The sequence below is a fragment of the Schistocerca nitens genome, chromosome 5 (assembly GCF_023898315.1).
Source record: "Schistocerca nitens isolate TAMUIC-IGC-003100 chromosome 5, iqSchNite1.1, whole genome shotgun sequence".
In the NCBI taxonomy this organism is placed as follows: Eukaryota; Metazoa; Arthropoda; class Insecta; order Orthoptera; family Acrididae; genus Schistocerca; species Schistocerca nitens.
The window spans coordinates 266631753-266658290 of NC_064618.1; positions in this window are offsets into that span (position 1 = coordinate 266631753).

Sequence of the window (26538 nt, forward strand, 5' to 3'; positions counted from 1 at the left end):
ATTGCCATTTGCAGAAACTGAAGAGTACCAGAACATGAATAAGCATGTTGAAATTCAGGGAAAATTTAATGAACGCGTCAAAAGGGAAGTTGAGGCATTACGAAAGCAAGTCAAACAAATCGAAGGCGAAATTGTAGGAAAAGACAGCAGAAGAAATTTAGAATCACGGATAGCAGAGGGGTTTGAAGAAAGTAATTTGTTTCATTTACGGGATGCAACAAGAGAACGCCAGGCGCGCGAACTTGACAATAATCGACATTGGGACTGGGACAGACGCAGTAGGTCTTTGTCGCCACGAGGCGAAAACTTTGACTATAAACACATTTTGACTGTTCGGAAATTTAAGATCTTCCGCAATTCTAAGAATGACATACATCCATGTTCATGGTTAGATCAATTTATGTACGCACTTCCACCAAATTTGCCACTAAGTCACAAACTGAAATTTATGTGCAGCTATTAAAGTCCTCAGGGGATTCACTACACTAAGTGAATATGTGTCGTAGCGCTCACAGGGCCCCGAGCTGTAGTGGTGCTATTTCCCTTTTAGTTTTCTGCACCGCTGCCTACTCTTTCACTATTCTTTGCATCTATAAAAAACAACTCTTCTACTATCCATCTACCTAGACAGTAGGTAAAGAATAACCGGATTTGTCTGTTTTACCCAAAAGTGACTTTGGAAATTACCGTTTGGACTTACTATATTTTCTGCAGCATTAATTCGTAGTTTAAACGAAATCTTACATGTTTATCTTCGTGACAACATTACTTCATATGTTGACGATATTCATATTGCTAAACATTCTTGGAGTGAACACAACAAAATTTTGGATTCATTATTACGTATTTTTGCACGAGTTGGCATGACAGTGAACTTGGAAAAATCTGAATTTGGTCGTTCTCAGGTGAAATTTCTCGGTCACATTATTTCTACAGAAGGTATTCTTCCTGATCCAGAGAAACTAGATGCTATTCGTAATTATGCTGTTCCTTCCACAAAACGTGATGTTCGTAGTTTCCTTGGTGTCTGTAATTTTCTTAGACGCTTTGTTAGATTGGACAATTTGGCCACACCTCGTTTATGCAAATTATGTCAACTATTTCTCATAGATCACCGTTGTTTCCTATCATTCCAGCGAAATTAAAGGACATGGCTGCAGTCGATTTGTTCGGTCCAGTGGTTCGTTCTACTAATGGTTTTGCGTACATTTTCGTAGCAGTGGAATTGACATCAAAATATGTGTGTTTTATACCTTTACGCAAAGCAACAGCTCGTTCAGTATCTAATGCTTTCATCAAACATTTTCTTAAAGAAGTTGGTCATGTTGATAAGGTTATATCAGATAATGGATCACAGTTTCGTTCTAAAATTTGGCTTCGTACTCTACGGCGTCGTAAGATTAAACCAATTTTTATTTCACTTTTTCACCCTCAATCTAACGCTTCAGAGAGATGGATGAAGGAAATCAATAAATTGTGCCGTCTTTATTGTCATCAGAATCACAGAACTTGGGATCAGTATCTTCATATTTTTCAAAACATTCTGAATGAACTTCCTAATGACTCAACTTCTTTACCGCCTCTATTGATATTAAAAAATAAAGTACCAACAAATCGCATTTCTGAAATCGTTCCTTTTCCGCCTTCACGGAAACTGCGGCATTCTGAAGTTGTCAACCTGGCTCTACGAAATATTGCATCTGCGGCTGCTAGAAGAGAGAAATCAGCGAAACGTCCTGGTCGTTTAAAAATTTTGTCAGTTGGTCAAAAGGTGTTAATTAAGTCTCACCGTTTGTGTCATAAAGGAAAAGGCTTACGTCGCAAATTTTTTCTGCTTTATAACGGTCCATATAGACTTCGCAAAATCATTCATGATAACACTGTTGAAATAGAAACTCTTAAATCACGACGCTCTAAAGGAATACATCATAATTCAAACGTTAAAATTTTTGTGGAATGACATATTTTTGAGACATCAACAGTTATACGTAAGCATGCCGAGAGTACAAGGATACCGCGCCGTGTTCCGGCGGCGGAAGATACTCAAAGCAACAGTGAAGTCTGCGCGCCGTACAAGGCAGTCGTTGACCGCAAACAATCACTTCCTACGTCACGCGCCTACAGCTGATCGAGCGCTCAGTGCGAATGCACTGACAGGCGTAAACAAATACACAGTCTAAATTCTCCGAATAAATTCTGTATAAAGCTATGGTGACTTTATAAATTATGTTATTAACGTTCAGTATTTTTCAGGATACGGTTGTGTAAAATATTTAAGACCTTCAGGTAAATTCTGTGTGTGTCCGACGTTAAGAGGACTTACTATCGAGAAAATTTCAGGAAGAATGTAATTTCGAAGATGAAACTAATAAACTAAAAAGGTAATTATTAATTGAGTTTATTTTTCAGGTAACATATTTCCACTTAGGTACGTACTTTAGACGTAATTTGCTGCTTGCGATTACGTGATTCATACTTTGTGCTAAATTTCATGTTCTATGAATTTACTTGTGAAGCGATCTGCTTACGCACATTAACTGATTTTCACGATGATTGATTAATGAACAGGCTTGTTATTTGTATATATTATGCATCGCTTGGCTGCACTGCTTTTTCACTGATGTCATATTTTTCTATTATGTGCCTGCTGTGCTTATTTATTTAAATTATAATTGTCACCTGATTAATTGTGCTGACTGTAGTTAGGTATGTAGGTTACACTTTGTGATTTATCTGCTTGCGCCTTCATGTTTACTTATTAAGATTACATATGAACATTTATTTGCTTATGCTGAATGATGCTAATGACTTGTTTATTACGTAAGATATATGTTTGCTGCTGTGCGTATGGATTGCATATTTACACACTTCTGTTTTGTTGTCATAACTATAAGTTGGTATATAGAAATGCTGATATACTGTGTACAAACATAGAGTTTAGGTCACACTATGGTATTAATTATAGATTGTTCGCTTGGCAGAGCCTCGTTGTAGGGATTGTGCTGCATCCACTTGTTGACATTCTGTTCTCTACTGGTATATTTACGCGCTATTGCATGTTTTGCTTACGCTCAGTGCCTTATATTTTTAAGATAAGAAAATGAACTGCTATAATTCTACGAACGACATTGGTACAAGAAACTGCATAGAAGTCACATGAGCTGGAGGTTTTTAGAAAGCTGTATAAATTTATGCTAATAGGAAGGAAGCTAATGACGTGACATACCAACACTAGGTTTAGACCATTGACAGTTATTACACTGCATTCTTCGTGAGCAATTGAAATAGGAAGTGACACTTGACACAAGAAATACTCCACATGTTTGCTTCTGCCATGATTCTTGAAGTGGTGTACACACTGTGAAATATTATGATCATTCACACTCCGTAATCGTAATTAATTACTGAGAGTTATTCGAACTATGTTAGAGGTCATGTACGCATTTCTTTTATTTAATGATGGACAAGGTAAACAAAATGTATCTTATAATTTATAATGAGTAGCAGATTTGGATCAGATGGATTACACGAGAGGTTGTGTGTTGACATTGTGTCTTCGGATTGTATGAGATGATGAATTGAGGTTTGCATTAGGATTTTGTCTGCACTTGTTCGAGGAGACTGACTAGAGGAAAGAGTTGTTATGGAAGTGAAATGATATTGGCAATGAGGTTTATATATATCGACGTATTGAAGAGGTATGATTGAGGTATTGAGATTATGTGAAGTTGATGATTATTGGAGTTTTGTGGACAAGAGGTAAGGTAAATGGTATTGATGATCGACGTATTGAAGAGGTATTATTGAAGTATTGAGATTATGTGATGCTGATGATTATTGGAGTTTTGGTGGATAAGAGGTGAAGTAAGTGAGGAGCATATTTTTTTTTGTTGGTCTATATGGAACAAGGAGGATAAAGATGGCAGACTAGAACACTCAAGTAGAAGGAAGATTGTCTACACACACACTTTGTTAAATCACTAAGCAGTATATACTTTTTTTTGAAGAGAGGAAGTATTTGCATATCTTGGCTCACTGACAGTTGTTCAGCAACCGCACATTTTGATCTGGCTTGGCAAACATTGGTCTTGACATGATGACTATGACGTTGACTAACTATTATTGACTGTTATACATTGCTGCCACTACTACTTGATACACATGATGAACATAAAATTTTGACAGAATTGCATTTACACAGTTAACACTATTCAATTACACAGTAGCACTAATGTGGATGAAAGATGAGTGAGTGTGTTTTGTGTGTTTTCCTTTTCCTATCCCAAATTGGTACCAACCTATCTCCTAAATATTATTTTACTTGTTTGTTGTGGCTTGCACTGACACCCATAAATATTATAGGTTTACTGGTATTTGTGTATTGTAATAGTCAATATGACAATTATCTGATATCATTTGTGTGTTTATTATTATTTGTATGATGAACTGTCTAATTAGTGAAAGTGAATATTATGGACTGTTATTTGCACTTTTTCTACATGATTGGTGCCACTAGAACATGTTTAATTTCTGCTGATGAACAGTGTGATTAGTGAAAGTGAATATTATGGACTACGGTCAGCACCTATTCAACATTACTGGGTGCCACTGATGGACTGCTTATACTGAAATGGTGTCACTTGTTGCTGTGTGTACCTGCTCAACATTGCTGGGAGCCACTAATGGAACTGCTTCTGTTGAGAAATGTGACTTGTTGCTGTGTGCACCTATTCAACATTGCTGGGTGCCACTGATGGAACTGCTTCTACAGAAATGAAGTCACTTGTTGGTGTCTGCACCTGCTCAACATTGCTGGGTGCCACTGGTGGACTGCTTCTACTGAAATGATGTCACTTGTTGCTGTCTGCACCTGCTCAACATTGCTGGGTGCCACTGATGGACTGCTTCTACTGAAAAGATGTCACCTGTTAATATCTGCACCTGCTTAACATTGCTGGGTGCCACTGATGGACTGCTTCTACTGAAAAGATGTCACCTGTTGATATCTGCACCTGTTCAACATTGCTGTTGCCACGGATGGAACTGCTTATACTGAAATGGTGTTACTTGTTGATGTCTGCACCTGCTCAACATTGCTGGGTGCCACTGATGGACTGCTTCTACTGAAAAGATGTCACCTGTTGCTGTGTGCACCTGCTCAACATTTCTGGTGCCACTAATGGAACTGCTTATACTGAAATGATGTCACTTGTTGGTGTCTGCACCTATTCAACATTACTGGGTGCCACTGATGGACTGTTTCTACTGAAAAAATGTCACTTGTTGGTTTTTGCACCTGTCGACCATTGCTGGGTGCTATTGCTGGAACTGTCAACTGCTCATTCTTGAGCTATGGAAAGCGTTTATGTGAATATATGTATAAACTGATTTTTTGTGTATTACTGTTTGTGAAAAGTTATGAGACTCTTACCTGCACAAATTCGTCATTGCTGACGCTATTGATTGAACTGTTTAACCACATAATACTTGTGTAAACTATTATGTAAAGTCACATGTATGAAAGAATTTGTATTCCTTACTGTATTTTATATATTATATATTAGGTTATTGAAAGTTCAGTGCAAAGCCAAAATTTTATCTAGTTATATGATATTTACGCATTAATATTATCTTTTATTTTTGTGTGTATTTTTTTGACGAATTTGGTGGTATTTTCACCAACAATGCTGGCAAAAATACCATCAAATTCTAGCCCGTGGCATATGAAAGGTGGCTACACTGAGCCACAGCGCCAGAGATCGCGCTAGAGAGTATTGTTCCGCCGCCTCCACTGGGAGTGATTATTGAGATGTCGTAGTGGGCAGTGCTTGTCGAGGACTCGTAGTAGTCAGTTCGTATTGAAATGTACTAGTGAGCAGTGCTTGTCGAGATGTTGTAGTAAGAAGTGCCTGTCGAGGACTCGTAGTAGTCAGTGTGTGTTGAGATGTGCTAGTGGGCAGTGTTTGTCGAGATGTTGTTCCATGTTTTATGCAGTTGTTTGATGGGCTAGACAGCAGATGGTTCGAATGGAAATACTGTAATGATCAGAGTGCTTTTCGTCAATATATATGAAGGTAAAATATTCTGTGTTTTTTTTTCATTATTTCAGTGTCTTAAATAATGTGTCATTACAGGTTCAGTTAACAAAGCATCTGGCTTGTGTTCTTGGATTAGAGTATAATTCTGGTTTTCTTGAGTAATTATGGTATTTCTGTTTCCTTTAATTAATTCAGTATAAATGATATTTAAAATTTCTTGTGTTGTTGAAGAAGAACCGTGCCTGATGCGTACGTTGAGTCATACTTCCACACACAGAACAGTTATACTTGTGCTTTGGTTTCGTAGGTTTTATAGTTGCTGGGGACTTCATTAATTAATTGTGTTAATGAAAATTTCCATTTCATTCTTTGTTGTTGTTCTATGCAGTCAGATAGCGTAATAATACTAGTCAGGGCCAACCGTTTACGAGACTTCGTAATCGAACATTCAAATACTAAAAATTAAAATTATTTGCATTTTATATTTTAATTAAGCCCCCATGCAATATGTGGGCTTCATACATGCCATTGGCGTTTGGCGACCTCTCACTCAAAGGGTTTCTTGTGAGTGATAGCCTGTCCTGGTACATGCATCTCCAACCTACGCAACTTCTTTGCAGCTCGTCTAAGAATTCTTTCCTTCTGATCTTACTACTTCTGTAATTACATTCCATTTGAAGTTCTGTAGGAATCCAACATTATTCTGTAATCGGAAGGCAACGATTAGATAGTTGTTCTCATTTTCTCCTCTTCGAAATCCTTATATCATTTGGGTTCCGGTGGAGCTTCCAAGCAACAACAAAACAATCATGTCAACTAAAGTTTGCCCGTATTCCTCTATTAGCACAAATCTTTACTGTATATGTGACTAATTCCACGTTGGTTTATGACACCGTTTGTAAACTTCCTATAAGTGTAGACCATACTACCAGACTGAAATCTCCCAGCTATTAATGGTGGGAAAACTACAATGCATCACTGACAAATATTGAAGCACGCCCGTTTCTGATTGAGCTAGTATCCACGTGTGAGCACATAAGGCCTTCAACTTCGAAATACAAAAGTTAATTAATACTTCTTTCCTGAACCATTTAAACAAGTATCCTAATTTTGATATTCTGCTCGCGTAAGTAAGGTCCGTAATTTGAGACACAAGTCGCTGGGGAGACTGTGACCATTGTACAATTAACTTCGTGTCAAGTTTGTTTCTGATTTTCTAATGCTGGCCTATGCCCGAAACGCGTCAATAAAATTTAGCTAACAAGTGACTTCCTTCTGTTTAGTGACCCAAAACAGTTTTAAGAGCGTGCACAGTTCATCGAATCTATGAGCGTTGCCTCAGTTTTAGATTTCCTCTACCTACCCCTCACATTCTCATTTCAATGTCGCCAACAGCTGAACACGTAATAATTAGCCATATCCTCTAATGATACAAACAGAAATTTTAGCAGTTGTGTGTAACATTCGATCTTTGAGTAAATCCCATTACGAAGTTCACATCCCCATTTACATGTCATTGTGAATCACATGAAATCTATGACACACGGTTTAAAATTCGCGATCATGTCAGTGTGTTAAAGTGTGTACCAATTCATTTTTCTGTTGCATCATCCTTTCAGACGTATGAGTACCCTCCGCCCCTTCCTCTCATATCTGTTCTTCTGCGGCCACTGAATTCAGCTTGTGCTGTTATCGTCACGAAGATTTTGAAACTCGGGTAATTTGCAGTACATAGCCGTCTGACATGTACGTTGTACATGCAATAAAACTCAAAGCATACTCGTTTTTCTGGGTACGTGTTTTACAAGATTTTCGATTACTCTGCCGGAAAAGAAATTCAACCAACTCAGGGACAAGTTCATTTTACTGATGCCTGATATAATAGATAGTTCATAGCTGTAGCAGTGTATGATAACAAAATCATACCAAATTAAATACACAGGAAACATTAAAGGATTCGCAAATAGTCGCATCAGTGTACCTTCTCTGGATGATAAAGGTGCCGACTGGCATCCTGTCATAGATTTTCTCAAGCATTTTGCACCTATTGTTGCAATTCGGCAATGGTTCTAGCTTGCACTGTAGACCACGTTTAGTTCGTGCTTCACCACGTCCCATACGAACTCAATAGGCGAGAAATATGACGATATTGCCGGGCAGGACATTTGTTTCACACCACCAAGAGCACGTTGAATCGCAGTAGCCGTGTGTGGACGTGCGTTGTCCTGCTGAAAACGCTCATCGCGAAGAAATACAATGGGTACTTATTACATTTGCCTGCAGAAATACCAGATGTGACGGCGTGATGTAACTGACTCTGCCCCCCTGCCTTACCACCCCACCGGACCCACCACCCACCCACTCTGTGTGTCTCTCTCTCTCTCCCTTTCACAAAGACACACACACACACACACACACACACACACACACACACACACACACACACACACATATATATATATATATATATATATATATATATATATATATATATATATATATATATATATATATATATTATGAAGCCTGGGGTTGTACCTGCGTCTCCAGTATAAACTGCTCATCGAGTCTAGGCCATACATGTGTAGGGTCATCAGTCGCATAAAGGCAGAATCTACTTCACTGAAGACAACAAAGTGCCAGTCCACTGTCCACTCGACTCTTACATGATACCAGGGTAGCTGTGACTACCAGTGTCGTGGTATCAGTGGCAGCCTGGCCAGAAGCACAAGTGATTTTAGTCTGCTGCAAGCAGGCTGTTACCATTGGTTCCTCGGTGACACCAGGTGCATCATATGCCCAAGTTTATTCCCTGGATGGCGTTCGTCCGACCATCAATGCTCACAAAATCCGTCCATCTTGACGTGCGGCTGTACTACGTGAACATCCAGAATCTGGTCTCTGGGCGTGGGAATGTTCCACACGCCCCTGCTAGAAGAAGCTATACACCACCGATGCGCTGTGCCCAATGCGTGCAGCAGTCCATCGGTACGTCCATCCAGCTCCTACAGGCCCACAATGCGTTCCTGTTTAAGTGGATGCAGTTCCTAAACAGGATTACATCCTCGTCGACGGGGCGTGATTGTCCCGTAGAATGAATATTGCAATCAATTTTCACCTCTGAATTAAGCATAGTTACTGCCTGCAGAGGCAAAGGGCGCACTGACAGGCTTCCTGAGCACCATCTGATGCCGATAATAGAACTCCCACAACTGTTGTATAGGTTATTAGTCATAATAAAATCTTCAGACAGTTGTAGTAAATACTGTTCTCCAACATTTCATTAAAATGAAAAAAAAGGAGCAAATAGATTTCAGGACGACAGTTCCATTTTCAGGTGCACAGACTATCCGTACGACTCAATTAAATGGGTGTGCCACAGTGATTCTCTGGCACATGGCATGAAAGCAGGAAATTCATCTCACATTTTCCAAGACCGCACGGAAAACCACTCGCCGAGCTATGCAAAGGTCAGGGCGTAAGCTTGTCACTAACATAAGTCCACGTGATGGGAGGTAATCAGACCTACACACACAGTACCTTAAATACGCCCATTCAGTAATGTACCAACCGCACACTGACTTTACAACTTAATAAAACTGTTAGCGGACTTTATCAATCATGGATGAATTATTCTCACTGCAGCACTTCAGTAAGCACATGCTATGCTGGTGCCACTGAATGCAGTTCGTCAGGGTTTAGCATTTTTTTCTGGTGTAGTTTGTCACCTGAACTGACTCTCAAAAGCACATCAAGTGATGTTAGTGATGTGAAATTTATTAATTTCTTAGCAATTACAAAAAGTAATTTAGAAATATAGTACATTTTCTCCTCTCTGTCGTACTCTCAACTTACATTCCTTAAAACAGTAGTGGATAAATTATTATGCATGCCTTGAAACTGACTGTACAGTATACAAATGTAAAGAACACCTAACGTTGGAACGGACAGAATGTAAATCATTGATTATTTTCATCATGGCAGCGACAATAGCAACCGTTACGGAATTTTCTGCAATGAAAAACAGCCCACAGTTGCACTAAATTATGTTTATTTTAAACCTTGACCATGGTTTCTGCTATAATAATATAGCCTTCTTCAGAAGTCATACACACTCATAAATGAAAAATATCTTAGCCCAACGGCTGCGTCAAGACTAGTTGGGCTAAGACATTTTTCATTTACTAGTGTGTATGACTTCTGAAGAATGCTATACTATTATAACAGAAACCATGGTCAAGGTTTAAAATAAACATAATTTAGTGCAACTGTGGGCTGTTTTTCATTCGAGAGTAAAACATTGACTATCTGGAAGGAATATGTAGTGTAATATGAAAGCGCTTGTTGCCAAATTAATTCAGTAGTAAAGTAATTAAAACCCTTTGAACGGAATAAACAGTATAAATTAGAATTAATAAATTTTTCATGTTCATTGTAATTATGCCTACTGTGGTGGCACAAAACGCGTATACCTAGTTAGCAAATATCACAGGTTCGTAGAACACATGTACCTATAACTGGTTCTTCGTCTTCACCAATGCTGAGTTCTTTAATTTTCGTTCCACACCCCACAAAACACACAGGCAGTGAAGATGAGTGTTTCATTTACGTTAAATTATATTCCTGAATCCTGTAAATTACAGCAGCATCCCTACAAGACAGTGAGTTACATAATACTGAATGGTATAAAAGTATATGTAGCTGTGGCTGAATCGGATACCAGAACGAAAGTGACGAACTGCATCTCCACTGCTGAACTGTGATGATCGTATATACGTAACTATGTCTAACTGTTGACCTCAGTAATGTATTACACTATGGGAAAGGTTGATAGTACATACATAATATTTAGGAGACCCTGCAGGAAAGCAATTTTATTCTGTTCTTAATATCGGCTGAGGTACTGTAGCGTGTAAGATGGGCGGTATGTAACGCAACTACCTCGGTGCGTGAGAAGAATTGAAGCACAAATTCGAAGAGTTCGTCCACACATCGAGCACCCTCTTGTTCAGCATGACAATGCCACACCACCCAAGAGCGCTGCGAAACTTGCAACGATCGGGTTCTAGGGTTCACTGTCATAGATCACCCTCCATACGGTTCCGACTGGGCACATCCGATTTTTGTGTGCTTCCCACGTTTAAAATACAACTTAGAAGACTTCACTTTGATTGTGATGAAACGGTGCCAAAAAAAGGGGTGAGGTCGTGGCTCCGTCAACAAAATGAACACTGACTATATCATAAAACTGGTCTGTTGGGAGGAACGTATTCGTCACCAAGGTAACTTCCTTCATAAATAAATGTGTAGAAGTGAAGTATAAAGATGCAAAATATGCAGAAATTAAGAATAAAGATGTAGATTGTCAGTAAAGTTGCTTTTAGGGAGAAGCTTTAAGAGTTTTTACACAAAAAATACATCGGTGTTACTTTTCAGCACGCCCTGGTATTACTTGCGATGCTGTTTTCAACTTTGGCCACTAAAAGAAATTGAGTACGAGAAACTTATCTGACAGTACCAAAACCAAACGTTCTTTACTCTAGCGAGGGACTCGAGGCTGAAACATAAGTTCGATGGCTTATTCTCTCTGTAAGTTCTGAGACCGTGAGAGAAGAGGCAATCGTGAAGGTATTATACACACATTCAGTAGAAATGAGGTTCAGATCTACGTGCGACCACCCAAACTGAGGTACTCCAGGGTTTCCCTGAACAATTTAAGGCCTATGGAGGGATTTCGTTCCACCAATTTTGCCACTTCCTTTTGCATTGCAAGGTATGTTCACCCTTGACACTATTCTGGTCCAGAGTCCAATTTCTGTTCATTCTTAATTTGCTAGACTTCTTCCTGAGTTATATAAGAGGTAGACTTTCAGGCAGATACTCTCTAAGACAAATGAAGAACGGCGCACCACGAAGGAAGTACCTGAATGGGGCGGAAATTGGTAAATGTGATGCACCTGTAGTGGCAAAAAAATGATTACAATTTCGTGAAAATTGGATAATTTATTCAAGAGAAATAGCTTTACCAATTTAGAAAGACAATAAAGCGAAATTCCACCTCTCGCCCTGATGCAAGTAGTTATTCGACTAGGCGTTTGTTCATAGAGCTGTTAGATGTCCTTCTGAGGGATGTTGTGCGAAATTCGGTCCAATTGATGAGTTCGATAGTCAAAATCCCGAGCAGCTTGGAAGGTCCTGCCCATAAAGCTCCAAACGTTCTCAGGTGGTCGTGCTGTGAAGTGGCACATCAGACCATCACTCCTCGTGGTCGGACAGCGGGTGACAGGCTGCTTGGAATCCCATCGCTGTCCTGGGAGTCTCCAGATACGTCTTCGCTGGTCATGGGGGCTCAGTTAGTAGTAGGACTCATCAGTGACAGCTATACTCCAATCAATGAGATTCCAAACCGAACGTTACCGACACGACAGGAAACGCCCTTGTTGATATACACATGTGAGTGGCTCAGCCCCCTTTCTGTGAACCGCCTATAAATGGCCCTTGTGGTTACTGAAACATCACCTATACGTGGGATCGATGAGAATGATGAATCCGGGGCTCTGAGCGACACTCTGACGGTCGCTCGGTCCTCACCCTCTGTCGTCTCTTCACGTTGACCGCTTCTTTCTTGACGCTGTGTTCGATCATGATTCACCCAATCCTGCCAACATAGTTGAGTAGTGAGGTCGCTCCGATTCAAATGTCGGCTTCTTTTAACCGAACAACACGTCCTTCCTCAAATGCTGAAAACTGTATTCTGTGTTCTCGTGCCTGTCTGCAAGACATAGTTACTGTCCAAGTGAGTAAACAGATTGAAAATCTCAAAGAGTTTAAACTCTGGTATCTTGGCCTGGTACGCGTTTAAATTGCGCTGAAGAACGGCACACGTGACACATACTTCCGTCGGCCACCTTGTTTACAATTCTGCATTTTCCATGGATGCCTATTTGAGTGTCAATTTTTTAAGACTTTACACAAATCCTTCTGTTCTTTGTGTGTTAGTCACATAAACTGCTTTTACTGGTAGCAGGTCTTTATTTCAGACAATCGTCAGTTGTTAAACTGTCTGCCAGACTGAAATACGATTTTAGTCACCCGACTTCGAGAGTCAAGCATGTCCAATAGGACACCAGCATAAGACTCAGCTTGCTGTTACATTTTTCCTTAGATTTTAATCTTTTACTGCAACGCCTGCAAAATGCAGTACTACGGTCGCAGGATACCTGGCAGTGGGAAGCGCCGGAGGTAGCACTGCCGGCCGCGGTGGTCTCGCGGTTCTAGGCGCTCAGTCCGGAGCCGCGCGACTGCTACGGTCGCAGGTTCCAATCCTGCCTCGGGCATGGATGTGTGTGACGTCCTTAGGTTAGTTAGGTTTAAGTAGTTCTAAGTTCTAGGGGACTGATGACCACAGATGTTAAGTCCCATAGTGCTCAGAGCCATTTGAACCATTTTTTTGAAGGTAGCACTGGCGGAATGTTACGTGATACCACGTACTTACACGTTTGTGACTATCACAGCGCCATCTATCACAAAGCGAAAAAAGTGGTCCAACTAAAACATTCATATTCATTTACGTACTACGCGAATATGTAATAAAGATGGGGGTTCCTATTTTTAAAAACGCAGTTGATATCCGTTTGACCTATGGCAGCGCCATCTAGTGGGCCAACCATAGCGCCATCTGGTTTCCCCCTTCAAGTTAGACAAGTTTCGTTCTTTGTAGTTTTATCGTTTGACGCTTATTTCGTGAGATATTTGGACCGGTCACGATCAGTGGACCACCCTGTATAACAATAGCTGCTGCATGTACCAGTTACAAGACATCGTTACAGGGTCCGGTTTCTCGATAAAAAGTGGCAGACGAGTTCTTCCTATATGCTGCATTTGTACTCCGGGTGCCACATTTCCAGTGTCTGCATACCTCTCTCAAGAAAACTGCTGGACACCGTTCCTGATCACCAAATCCCCATATTGTTATGGCGCACTGTCACTTTCACGTTGCGCAGGTGTTCTATCCTCACAATCAACCACCAGGAAAGGTAAACAGTTCGCTTCAGAGTTCATCAGTCTAGCGACTGCATCTGTCTGGTACTACCGTACAGCCTTCCTGGCATGTAGGTGCCACTGCATCTCGTACCTTCTTACTTGATCAGTGCCAGTGTTTCTTTGAGAGGGGATAAATTGTGTCACGTCTGTAGATCTAACTTTCGGTGTAAGAAGTGGCTAACCATTCCGGCTAGCCGTATCTCGTCTTTGTAAAAGCTGATGGCATGAATTAGTATTTACCCGAAAATTTCACTTGATATTTAAATGAGGGCATGGCAGTGACTGCGGGGCAGTACTACCTCGTACTACTGATTGAATTGCTTCGCGCTGTAGTAATGACATGCAGAGGTGGACAAGATGCCGTCAGGAAAGAACGATTGCTGCAGAAGAACCGAGAATCACAGTGGGAGGTCATGCCTTGGGAGTTACGGGGTGGTGTCCTTCTTAGCCTTACAGTAATCTCTTAGCCAGGGGAAGAACGATGCTTTGTGTGGACGGCCGTGCAGGCGCTAGGCAAGCGCCAGGCTGCGATTCGACAGTGCCGGGAGACAACGATTAGGGACGCAGCCCCGATGTTACAAGTAAACACCCTCCCCCTTCCCCAGTCTAACTTCGCGTGCCCACAGGTTAACGAGAAAAAACTTGTCTGGTGGTGGGAGTGTGTGTGTGAGGGGGGGAGGGGGGGATTTCAGAGAAGTGATATCAGCATCTCTGTGTTTGCAAAAGCCATTTTTAGAAAGCGTACCCATATTTATTCCATAGGTGATGGCCATCCAATCCGACGCCAAGAGAGTAGGACGTTTATTTTCCTTTTTCTTTTCCCGCCGTGGTGGAAATGTGCCGTCAGAAGAAGCACGATACTACGTTGGTACAAAACCTGTGACGTAGGTCTGGACTCACTTCTTTATAGGGGCGATAATACAGTTGATTGGGAGAATAGTTTTAAGGAGCCATGAGAGGGCGGTTGTGGCCGAGCGTTTCTAGGCCCTTCAGTCCGGAACCGCGCGACTGCTAAGGTCGCAGGTTCGAATCCTGCCTCGGGCACGGATGTGTGTGATGTCCTTAGGTTAGTTAGGGTGAAGTAGTTCTAAGTTCTAGGGGACTGATGACCTCAGTCCCATAGTGCTCAGAGCCATTTGAACCATTTGAACCATGAGAGGGAGGATGAAAAACATTACAAAAAGATACTGTTGGCCAGTGCTGGCAGAAGAACTTTGCGGCTGGCTGAACAAATTTAGCCTCGCTAAAAAGACACACCACGCCGAGAGGAGTTTAGTGTTGTGACATTTGATAGTTAACCAGGGGAGAGATTTAGGAGTGAGGACTTAACCAGCGGAGATGGGAGAAGACACAATGAGGCCACGGAAATGATCGAGGACTTCAGCGTCATAAAGGAGAGAGAGAGGAGACTGGAAATCCTGCCTCAGTGTAGAGATGGAGGGCTCCATCGAGCATACACTATTATGGTTCGATGCCAGATTTCTCTAACGCACGTTAACTCGTAGACTTCATGGAAGTACTGAACGCTCCATCGGTCGCTCTGTCCCAGTAATATGCTTGCCTTCACTTACTCTCGTTCTCTAGGCTTGCAATCACCGCGTACATACTGTTTATCGTCGTGATAGGATAGTGATGACTGGAAATCCGCACCATCAAATTACTATATACATTCACCTCGCAATAGATAACCCACATCGCACTCCCTCAGATTTAGTAGTAAGATGGTCAAGTGGATAGCCCGTCAAGATCTGAGCACAGATCAAGAACGAAAACAGGAGGAAGGTGAACTGGACTGTGAAAAAGAAGCGAAATAGAAACAGTGACGGTCGAAGTTGCAGGTGTGCAACATCGAGCGAATTTTAATAGCCCTAGCATCGTGGTTGTGTGGCCGCCGTGTTGGACTCCAAAGGAGAAAATACGTGCACAAATCTCTCTCCTGCACTTTTTTTTAAATACAGAATCCAGTCATTGTAGTGCCTGTTCCCCGTATTCATATCGGTTTGCAACAGCAATGTATAAGGAAGGGACCTCCAGACCTACGTCCTATTTGTTCTTCACAAGTAACACAACACATGTTACGCCTCTTGCGTTCCGTTTTGGAAGCTTTGGTTCTTGAATTCCTTTGTTGTAACATGGTTCACATCCGTTTATCTATTGCTTTCATTTCTGTGAGAGCTCTGTGCGGCATCTCACCTGCTCTTACTGTTCCTTCCCTTTACTTGCGACGGTAATGTATTCTTTCCACATGGCCCCTATTCTGTAACCAATGTATAGTATGACAAGTGGCAAGACTGCAGAAGGAGAGCAGACATGTCAGTGACCGGACACAAAGTTCATAATCATGTGGACAAAAAATAGGTCACGAGGAAGATTTAAACACGGATCTGCCGCTTTGCAGTCCAACACCATTACCACACAACCACGACGCCGTGGCTCTTGCAATTCGCTCGATGCTGCACGTTTTGTCAATAGACATTCTTCCTGATTTCACGTATGATCTGCGTTCAGTTTTTGACGGGTTATCCACTGGGCCCTCTTGACACTAAATCTGAGAAGCGCGCGATGGGGAGTTTCCCGTGTCAGAATCTTGCCAGCAATTACTGTTGTCTATAATTTCTTTCGACCCATATCCCTCACGTATCGATTTCAACCTCTGATTTTCTCCTCACTTTTTCTTGTGTAGTGTATGACCGAATATTACTTCCTTTTGTGATCCTTCCACTTTCAGTATGTTAGACAAGAATTTTAATTTAAAATGCGCTACCTGAAAAGTGTGTACTCGTCATAACTGGAGATACATAAGATGACAGAGTTGTCAGTTTTGTGCGGTGGCCTGTTGGAATTAGTGGAACAGTTTCGTAGGAAGTATTTTGCGGGAAACGGTAGGAAATAGGTGACGTAAAGTAGCTGGCCAGCAAACTTCGCGCCAGTGTCGTGGATTACAAGGAGTGGGGGCATGTAGCATTCTTCATCACGATCCGTCCATCAGATGCGTTCGTTACGACTAGTGGTTCCCCTGGTAATATTTCTAAGGAGCCAGCTATGAGCTGGCACCAGTTTGTCACCTACCCCTTCTGTCACCGTCTCACAACATAAGCGTTACATCTAGTGTCCATATGATAGAACTGCCACACAGCCGTGGCGGCTCGTATCGAGTCTTTTGTGGATAGGAGTCATTCTCTTTGGTTTCCGGCTGTTCGAGTCGCCTAGATGGCGAGCGGCGGCGGAAGACTCTTGTGGCGAGTACAGCTGGCCAGTGACAAACTGGATGCGAAGTGAGTCGACACAAGGAATGCTTCCCCGTAAGGCCGTGCAGTTTGATTTGGCATTTTCCTGGCCGTAGTGTGACGTGCCAGGTCTCGTGGTGGTCCTGTCGTACTGTCCTCTTGAGCGTTGCCATGCTGTGGAAGATGGTTTCATTCTGTCTTTGCCTTGGTTAATGATTTACTTCTTGGCTAACTGGAAACACGTTGTTTCGTATTGGGATTATATGCCGATTATATGTTTGTAGTAACCAACGAAAGGATAACGTTCTATGAGCCAGGGTGTGGAATGTCAGAAGCTTGAAGTGGTAGGGAAGCTAGAAAATCTGAATGGGGAAATGCAAAGACTCAGTATAGATATAGTGGGGATCAGTGAAGTGAAATGGGAAGAAGACAAAGATTTCTGATAAGTATAGGATGTAGGATTGGTTATGAATAGGAAGGTAGGGCAGAGAATGTGTTACTGTGAAAAGTTCAGTGTTAGGCTTGTTCTTACCAGACACGACAGCAAACGAACACCGACAACGGTAGTTCAGGTATACATGCCGACGTCGCAATCTGAAGATGAAGAGACGGGGAAAGTATATGAGTATATTGAGAGGGTAATACGGTACGTAAAAGGAGATGAAAATCTAATCGTGGGGGACTGGAATGCAACTGTAGGTGAAGGAGTAGAACAAATCGTTACAGGAGAATATTTGACTTGGTACTAAGAATGAAAGAGGAGAAAGACTGATTGAGTTCTGTAACAAGTTTCAGCTAGCAATAGCGAGTACTCTATTCAAGAATCACAAGAGGAGGAGGATTACTTGGAAAAGGCGAGGAGATGCGGGAAGATTTCAGTTAGATTACATCATGGACAGACAGAGATTCCAAAATCAGATACTGGATTATAAGGCGTATCCAGGAGCAGATATAGACTCAGGTCACAATGTAGTAGTGATAAAGAGTAACCTGGAGTTTAAGAGTTTATTCAGGAAGAACCTCTAAGCAAAGAAGTGGGATAAAGGAGAACTAAGCAATGACGAGATACGATAAAAGTATTCTAAGGCTATAGATACAGCAAAAAGGAATAGCTCCGTTGGCAATACTATTGAAGTCAAATGGACATCTCTAAAAAGGGAAGTCATAAAACTTGGATAGAAAACCATAGGTACAAAGATGGTAACTGCGAGGAAACCATGGGTACCTGAAGAAACAATTCAGTTTCCCGACGAAAGAAGGAAGCAAAAAATTTTCAGGAACATTCAGGGGTACAGAAGTGCAGCTCACTGAAGAGTGGAATAAACAGGAAGTGCAGGGAAGGTATGATTAAATGGCTCACGAAAAATGTGAAGAAATCGAAAAAGAAATAGTTGTCGGAAGGACTGACTCACCATATAGGGAAGTCAAGACAAGCTTCGGTAAAATTAAAAACAATGGTGGTAATATTAAGAGTGCAAAGGGAGTTCCACCATTAAATGAAGAGGAGAGAGCGGATAGGTGGAAACGGTACACTGAAGGCCTCTGTAAGGGGGAAGATTTATCTGTTGTAAAAGAAGATGAAACAGGAGTCCATTTAGAAGAGATAGTATTGGAATCAGAATCTAAAAGAGCTTTGGAGGACTTCAGATCATGTAAGGCAGAAGTGACAGAAAACATTCCATCACAACGTCTGAAATGATTGGGGGACGTGGCAAAAAACGACTATTCACGTAGATGTGTAGAATGTATGAGTCTGGCAACATACCATCGGACTTTCGGAAAAACATTATACACACAATTCCGAAGACTCCTAGAGCTGACAAGTGCCAGAATTATCGCACAATAAGCTTAACATCTCATGCATCCAAGTAGCTGATAAGAATAACATACAAATAAATGGAAAAGAAAACTGAGGATGTGCTACATGATAATCAGTACCTTTAGGAGAGGTAAAGGCACCAGAGAGGCAGTTCTGACATTGCGGTTGATAATAGGAGAAAGACTAAAGAGAAGTCAGGACCCGTTCATAGGATTTTTCGACCTGGAAAAAGCGTTCGATAATGTAAAATGGAGCAAGATGTTAGAAATTCTGAAAAATAGAGGGGCAAGGTATAGGTAGAGATGCATAATATGCAACATGTACAAGAGCCAAGAGGGAATAATAAAAGTGGACGATCAAGAACGAAGTGCTCAGATTAAAAAGTGTGAAAGACAGTGATGCAGTCTTCCGCCCCTACTGTTCAGTCTGTACAGCGAAGTAGCAATGATGATACTACAAAATGTTCAGGAGTGGAACTGAAATTCAAGGTGAAAGGATATCAACGATACGATTCGCTGATGAAATTGCTATCCTGAGCGAAAATGAAGAAAAAATACTGTGTCTGCTGGCTGGAATGAACAGTCTAAGAATACAGAAAATGGATTGACAGTACGTCGAAGAAAGACGAAAATAATGAGAAGCAGCAGAAATGAGAACAGCGAGAAACTTAACATCAAGATTGATGGCCACGAAGTAGATGAATTTAAGGAATTCTGCTGCCTAGGCAGTAAAATAACCAATGACGGATGGAGCAAGGAAGACATCAAAAGCAGACTGGCACTGGCGGAAACGGCTTTCCTGATCGAAACAAGTTTACTTCTATCAAACGTAGACCTTACTTTGAGGAAGAAATTCCTGAGAATGTACGTTTGAAGTACAGCTTTGTATGGTAGTGAAACATGGACTCTGGAAATACCGGAAGAGAAGAGAACCGAAGCATTTGAGATGTGGTGCTACAGACGAATGTTGAGAATTAGGTGGACTGATAAAGTAAGGAATGAGGAGATTCTGCGCAGAATCGAGGAGGAAAGGACTGTGTGGGAAATACTGACAAGGAGAAGTGAGAAGGATGATAAGACAAGACATAGTTTGCAAATGCTACTCTAAGATGAAGAGATTGTCACAGGAGAGGAATTAACGGTGGGGCGCATCAAACCAGTCACAAGACATGAATAAAGAAAAATCTCTCACATCATGCATTGCAATTGTTCCTGCTTTTACGTTAGGCTCTGTTCGTTATGTGATTTAGAAAGTTCCTTTTAAGCTGTTTAAGGGGTTCGAGCGTCGATTTATTGTTTGATACCTCCTCCTTCTTCTTTTTTTCTTTCTTTCTTTCTTTCTTTTTTAAAGAAAAGAAAGAAAATCACAGCTGGTTATCTTGTCAGTGTTATTTAAGCGGAAATTTGATCTTTATATAAAAGGAGCTCTATGATATTGAAAGTATATTAAAAAACTAGAAACCCACCTCGATTGCGAAAAAAGCACGTAGTGTTAACCTAGGTTTCGGCGTAGATAACTTGTGGTGTGCGTACTGTAAGACCTTCGGTACACACACCATCAGATTATTTGACTTGTCGCTCTAACGAAGTAGGCGAGTGTCAGCAATATGTCTCGTGGTCTTATCGTGGCGTGTTTATCTTCTGCCGTTAGGTCAGATGATAGAAATGCCACTTGCACGCTTAGAGTAGCGGATCGACGGTGACCAACTTTAAACAGAATTTGGTTAATTTTCACACACATTTATTAAAATAATAACAAGCGTAAAACTACTTAACTTGGTTCTGGATGCTATTTACAATTGACAATCGGAAGTTCCTTTTGTCTTCGTACGTTAATCTTATTCTCACATATCTCTGATACTTGACAAGGTGTCTATTCATTTATCTTCATGGCTATGTACAGGAATAAGATAATCTTATTAGGCGCAGACTGAAACTTGACTACAGACTAATGCAGACTGACTAATCGGAGGTCTGTACACTCGTTATAATACCTCGCGCGTTCAGGTATCACTGCGCGAGTGTGATCCGCGAAGAGAAAAGGTTCTACATTAGCAGCAATCTCATTGGCTGCATTACATATTAATACGCGGATCGGCGGAAGCAGAATTTGGTCCGTCTATAAGACAGCGCCATCTCGTAGTGCGGAGACGGACGAGTGCTGCGCCTGCGCTGTTGTGCTTAGCGGGGCGCGCTCTAGTGGGAAAGTTGTGTACGCGCTGACTACGCCGAACTACGTACGCAACATAACTACACCTTCTTCAGAACAATAAAACCCACAAGTGCCTAAGAAGGCCTTTGTCAATGATTAAAAGAACGCCATAGCTATACATTTATAAACGAAAAAAAGAAAAACACAAACAGTACATATGTACAAAGTCTAAACCGTTACTTAACTTAATGGTGTAACCTCCACCTCACACCGGCCTATGTTCGATGGGCCATGACCCGCCCGCTGTTTGTGTTTTCCTTTTTTTCGTTTAAAAATGTATAGCTATGGTGTTCTTTTAATCAATGACAAAGGTCTTCTTAGGCACTTGTGGGTTTTATTGTTCTGAAGAAGGTGTATTTATCTACGCCGACACCTAGGTTAACACTAGGTGCTTTTATTCGCAATCGAAGCGGGTTTCTAGTTTTTTGATATATTAACCAACGATTGATGACGCGCTGCGATATTGAAGGTTCTTATATTGAAAGTATACTGTGTGGCACTATTTCCCTTTTTCCCTAATATTAAAACTTTAACGTGTTTCGCTTGTTTTCCTTCGAGGGCTGCTAAGAGTCTTTGATTGCTGGGACAGGGTCCTACTGCGGCGTCTGACGCTTGGGCCATGTTTTTGTTTGTGCCCGTCCGTGTTCTGGGTGAAGGAAAGCACATCCAATTATGTAAGCTATTTATTTGATTACAAGTATACCTCTAAGTGCCTATAAGCAATTTTGCTACTAAAAGTATGCATCTAGGTGCCTTGAGCTACTTAAATGTTGCGTATTTCAATTTCGATGTTTCGGCTCCTGCGAAAGCTAATGCCTATTCGTAGCGATAATGTTTTTAGATATGTTTGTTTTCAGTATATACCTTTTAATAAGAAATTCTTTACAGGGTGCATAATTATTTATTGTGTGAAATCGCTCTCAGTGATGCTTTGTGTCGCTAAGGTAAATACATTTGAAATGTACTACAGATACGTATATTGTCTTCTACTAAGTGTCATTAATAGCTGATTCAAGGAGCAGCTTGTACTTATTCCAACCCTAAATAATATATTTTTTCTTAATTTGGTCCTAAAATTTGTAAATGAACTAGGGAGTACATTTTTAAACTACTTTATTTCCATTATTTGTAGCTTTCTTTGACCGACTTTCTTCAAACTTGTCAATTCTACTCTCTATTTCATGTCAAATTTGTTACTGAATAAATACCATGTGTTGACTAAGTATTTTGGCTGTACTAAAGATGCGTCTGGGGATACATTTCTTTTTGAGGCTTGAAAAGGTTATACTGCTGCTATGTTTCGATCTATCTCAGCACTGGATTTCGTTTAGCAATCACGGCCGGCGTTTAGTGCTATCGTCTACTTCAGATTAGCACCTTAATGCTTGAGTCCAGACCAGTAGTGTATTAGCAGGTTTGTAAGGTGAGCAAGTCGTTTTGATTTCTGTAAGTTATCGATGTGCACGTCAGACATAGAGCAAGTTATGTTAGTGCTAAGCAATTTTGGCCTTATGGTGGCACAGTCTCTGCCTCTGCATAGTCTGACACATTGTTAGTTGAAGTGTGGTAGGTGACTTGTGATTGAATTTGAAGCCATTTTGACTATTTTTCGACCGTGACTGTCTCAAGAAATATGTAAAGGTTTTTTTAAATTACCGCTACCAGTCACAAACTTTGTCAACTATTATATTACTTATTTATTTAGCGATATGTTTCGAGGGTGAAACCTCATCTTCAGGCTAAATGGCATTACTAAAACAACTTTACAATAAGGTCATACTGATATTACATAGTCTTTTAGTTAATGCTGTGGGCATCTTTGTTCTTCTGGCGCGGCAGGCTCGTTGAGATGTGTTAAGGTGTATCCATTTCCGTGGCTCCCTTGGTCACTGCTCACTCATCACAACGAGACTGCCACGCCAGAAGAACAAAGATGGGGTTTAACCTACGAAACACGTCGCTAAATAAATAAGTAATACAATAGTTGACAAAGTTTGTGACTGGTAGCGGTAATTTAAAAAGACCTTTACATTATGACTAGTGATTGTATCTGTTAGACGAAGAAAGGTTTGTTGTGAAGGACAGCAAGGATGAATATGATGTATATTTAGAAAGTCGAAAAGACTCTTTTTTTTGTTTTTTGGAGAAAGGTAAGAAGCCTACGCAGCTAGTTTGTATGAATGGTTATTGTCAGCTGTTTGACTTCGTTTACTTACTCAGGGCTGAAAGAAAGATATAAAGGGACATTTGCATGCCGTGCGTGAGTTTCCTCGGAAACGCGAAATCTTAATTAAATAATTAATCTCTGACAAATAAATAAAGCCTATGGCACAGAACTGCAGCGCTATGTCGCTGATAAAACAAAATATAATTAGGACACTCTTATGTTTCATTAAGATGGAGAGGTCTTGCAGAACAACTGGTGCGGAAGCGCGTACATTTTATTAACTGGCACACCACCATATTTGAAGTTATATAAGAACACTGCGAGTTGCAATCTTACTAGGCACTCGATTCTGTAAAGAATTTATATTTATGAAAGTAAGTAGAATTATTTAACTGTAGGCTTATTCGTTGAATATATCTGATTTAACTAACTGTAAACTTTTTTATGTTTAGTAGACAGACACCTCTGTACGACGTATTGACATGGCTGGCAAATTATTCTAATATTGAGATTTAGATTTTGAGTCCGCACCTACCGCAGCAGTCTTTGGAAACGATTTAAATACGAAGTCCGATTATTTGAATCACATTTCACGGTCAACTACGAATAACATTGTATTTACGAAAAAGCCATTGTCAAGCGTCTGATACCAAGTAATTAAACGTCCACGTTCCAGATAAGAAAATATTAATTACAACAAATCACTATAATACATAATTAATAATTGATATTTATTTATTTTATTTTATTTATTTTATATTGGCGACTGCGTGTCGGACTTGTTGTTTTGTCATTTGTTACATTGTTCTCTTTGTTTCATGTGAAAAATCAACTTTCTGGACCTGGACGTGAATGTATGAGAAATAACAAAAATCTGAAGATATTTTCCAATTCTAAAATTTTGCGGGAAGACACTGCGAAGCTTCCAGCAAAATAAGGTAAGACGCAGCATCTTTGCATTGGGAGGCTTGACCAGACGCATAATTCTGTGTATTATCTCTTCAGTAGATTCTGCAGTATTTCTTTCGCGCGGAGCAGTTTTCAGTGACAAATTTCATTCTCAGTGCTTTTCCTTAAACAATAACTTCTGCAACACTACCTATACACGAGTGTACAATATGGCCGACTTCTGTACGATACGTTGTAACGTGGCCAGCAGCCATTAACAATAATCCCATATTCAATTTACATTTTTAAATTAACAAACAGCCATTGTTGCTACGAGCGATTTATGTTCAACTGCATTTTATTTTAAAACCAGTGTCAAACTTTATTTTCTCGAAGCATATCTTACGTGTGGCATGGTCATAACTAGAAAACAATACGCAAAGATGGAACAGCAAAGACATACTATTCAGACGCAATCCGACTCGGACGAGAGACAAATGTTAGAAAATGACTTTACGACAGCAACCGGTAGTGACGATTCACCAAATATTGACGCAAGTGTTAACGGAAATTTTGACAATCGGCCGTCCACCACAAAAATTTCAGTCTCAGTCAGAGCCCATGTTAATACATGACGTCACGTCTAATGACGCGGCGGGGGCAGAGACCTTGCAAACAGTAAAAATTGCCAACATGTTACAAATGCTAGTGAAACAAAACGAAGAAAATATGGCAACCTTAAAGACGCAAAATGAACAGTTAAAGACACAAAATGACGAAATTAAGTCTGACCTCATAGCAATCAAGACATGTAATGACACTTTATGTAAACGTGTGGAACTTATAGACGCCACACTGACCAAACAGATGACTGAACTCAGTACGAAATTTTCCAAGCTTAATACGATACAAGAAAACACTACAAATGACGTAGCACTTTTGCAGACACAAGTAAAAAACCTTAATGTCACGTGTGAAGCTCTTACTGAACAAATTCAAACATATCCTTCAGTACACGACAACCTTGAAAAACGAATTACTGACGTGCAGAATAAATTTGACGATGTTGAACAACAACTGACTGACAGATTACAATCTGATGCCACACCTCATTTTCAAAATATTAATAAAGAATTTCATGATTGGGTAGAGAGCAAAGACAAACATTTTGATAGATGCATACGTGAAAATTTACCAACAATTGTGCACGACTCCGTAGCGGCATACATCACTAATAACAAACAGCTGATTAGTGACGCAGTGCAATCCGTCACTGCACCCATGAGACAATTCACCGATCAACCACAGTCTGAATGTAACGAAAATATCAATCAAAATGTACAGTTCAGAGACCAATATACATACGAGTATGACGCACACATACCGCACACAACAAACACACAAGAACAAAACACACCACGACAACAACACATACCACGACGTGCAAACACAAACACAAGCTATTATCATGGTAAACCACAGCAACATTATTGTAATTACTCGCCATCTGCACATTACAGTAATTACAGTGGAACAAATCCATATCATAATGCAAAGGAAGAAGAAAGCTTAATAAAACACAGGCAATTTCAGACTTTTATCCCAGAAAAACGAACCATTCATCCGGTGATTTTTCTTAAATCTTTTAGTAACGCATTTCCACGCACTTGGAGTGACCGGAAAAAGATTTCATATATTGTCGGCTACATCCAAGGCGATGCAGCTGTCTGGGCATACAGTCAAGCTGACGTGTGTACCACGTACAGTGAGTTCGAGCGTGCCTTTCTGAACAAATTCTGGTCGCAATCCGTCCAGGAGCGACTCAGAAGACAAATTTTAGAACCTGAAACTTTTAACAGTAAAAATGGTAACTTACGCAGATATTTTGAAAAATACTTGAACATGGGACATTTTTTGGACGAACCAGTCGCAACACGTGATATGCTCCGTGCGTTGAAGGCCAAATTGCCTTTCAACATTAAAGAAAAATTCTTACATATTCCGGATGACGATCCATATTATTTTTTAACAGCTTTAGATTCGGTTGACATGTTACTAGAAGATCAGCGCTTCGCGCGGCAAAACAGCAGCCACAATGTTTATATTAGTGGTATGCAAAACATGCAGGCTTGCCAACTCAATTCT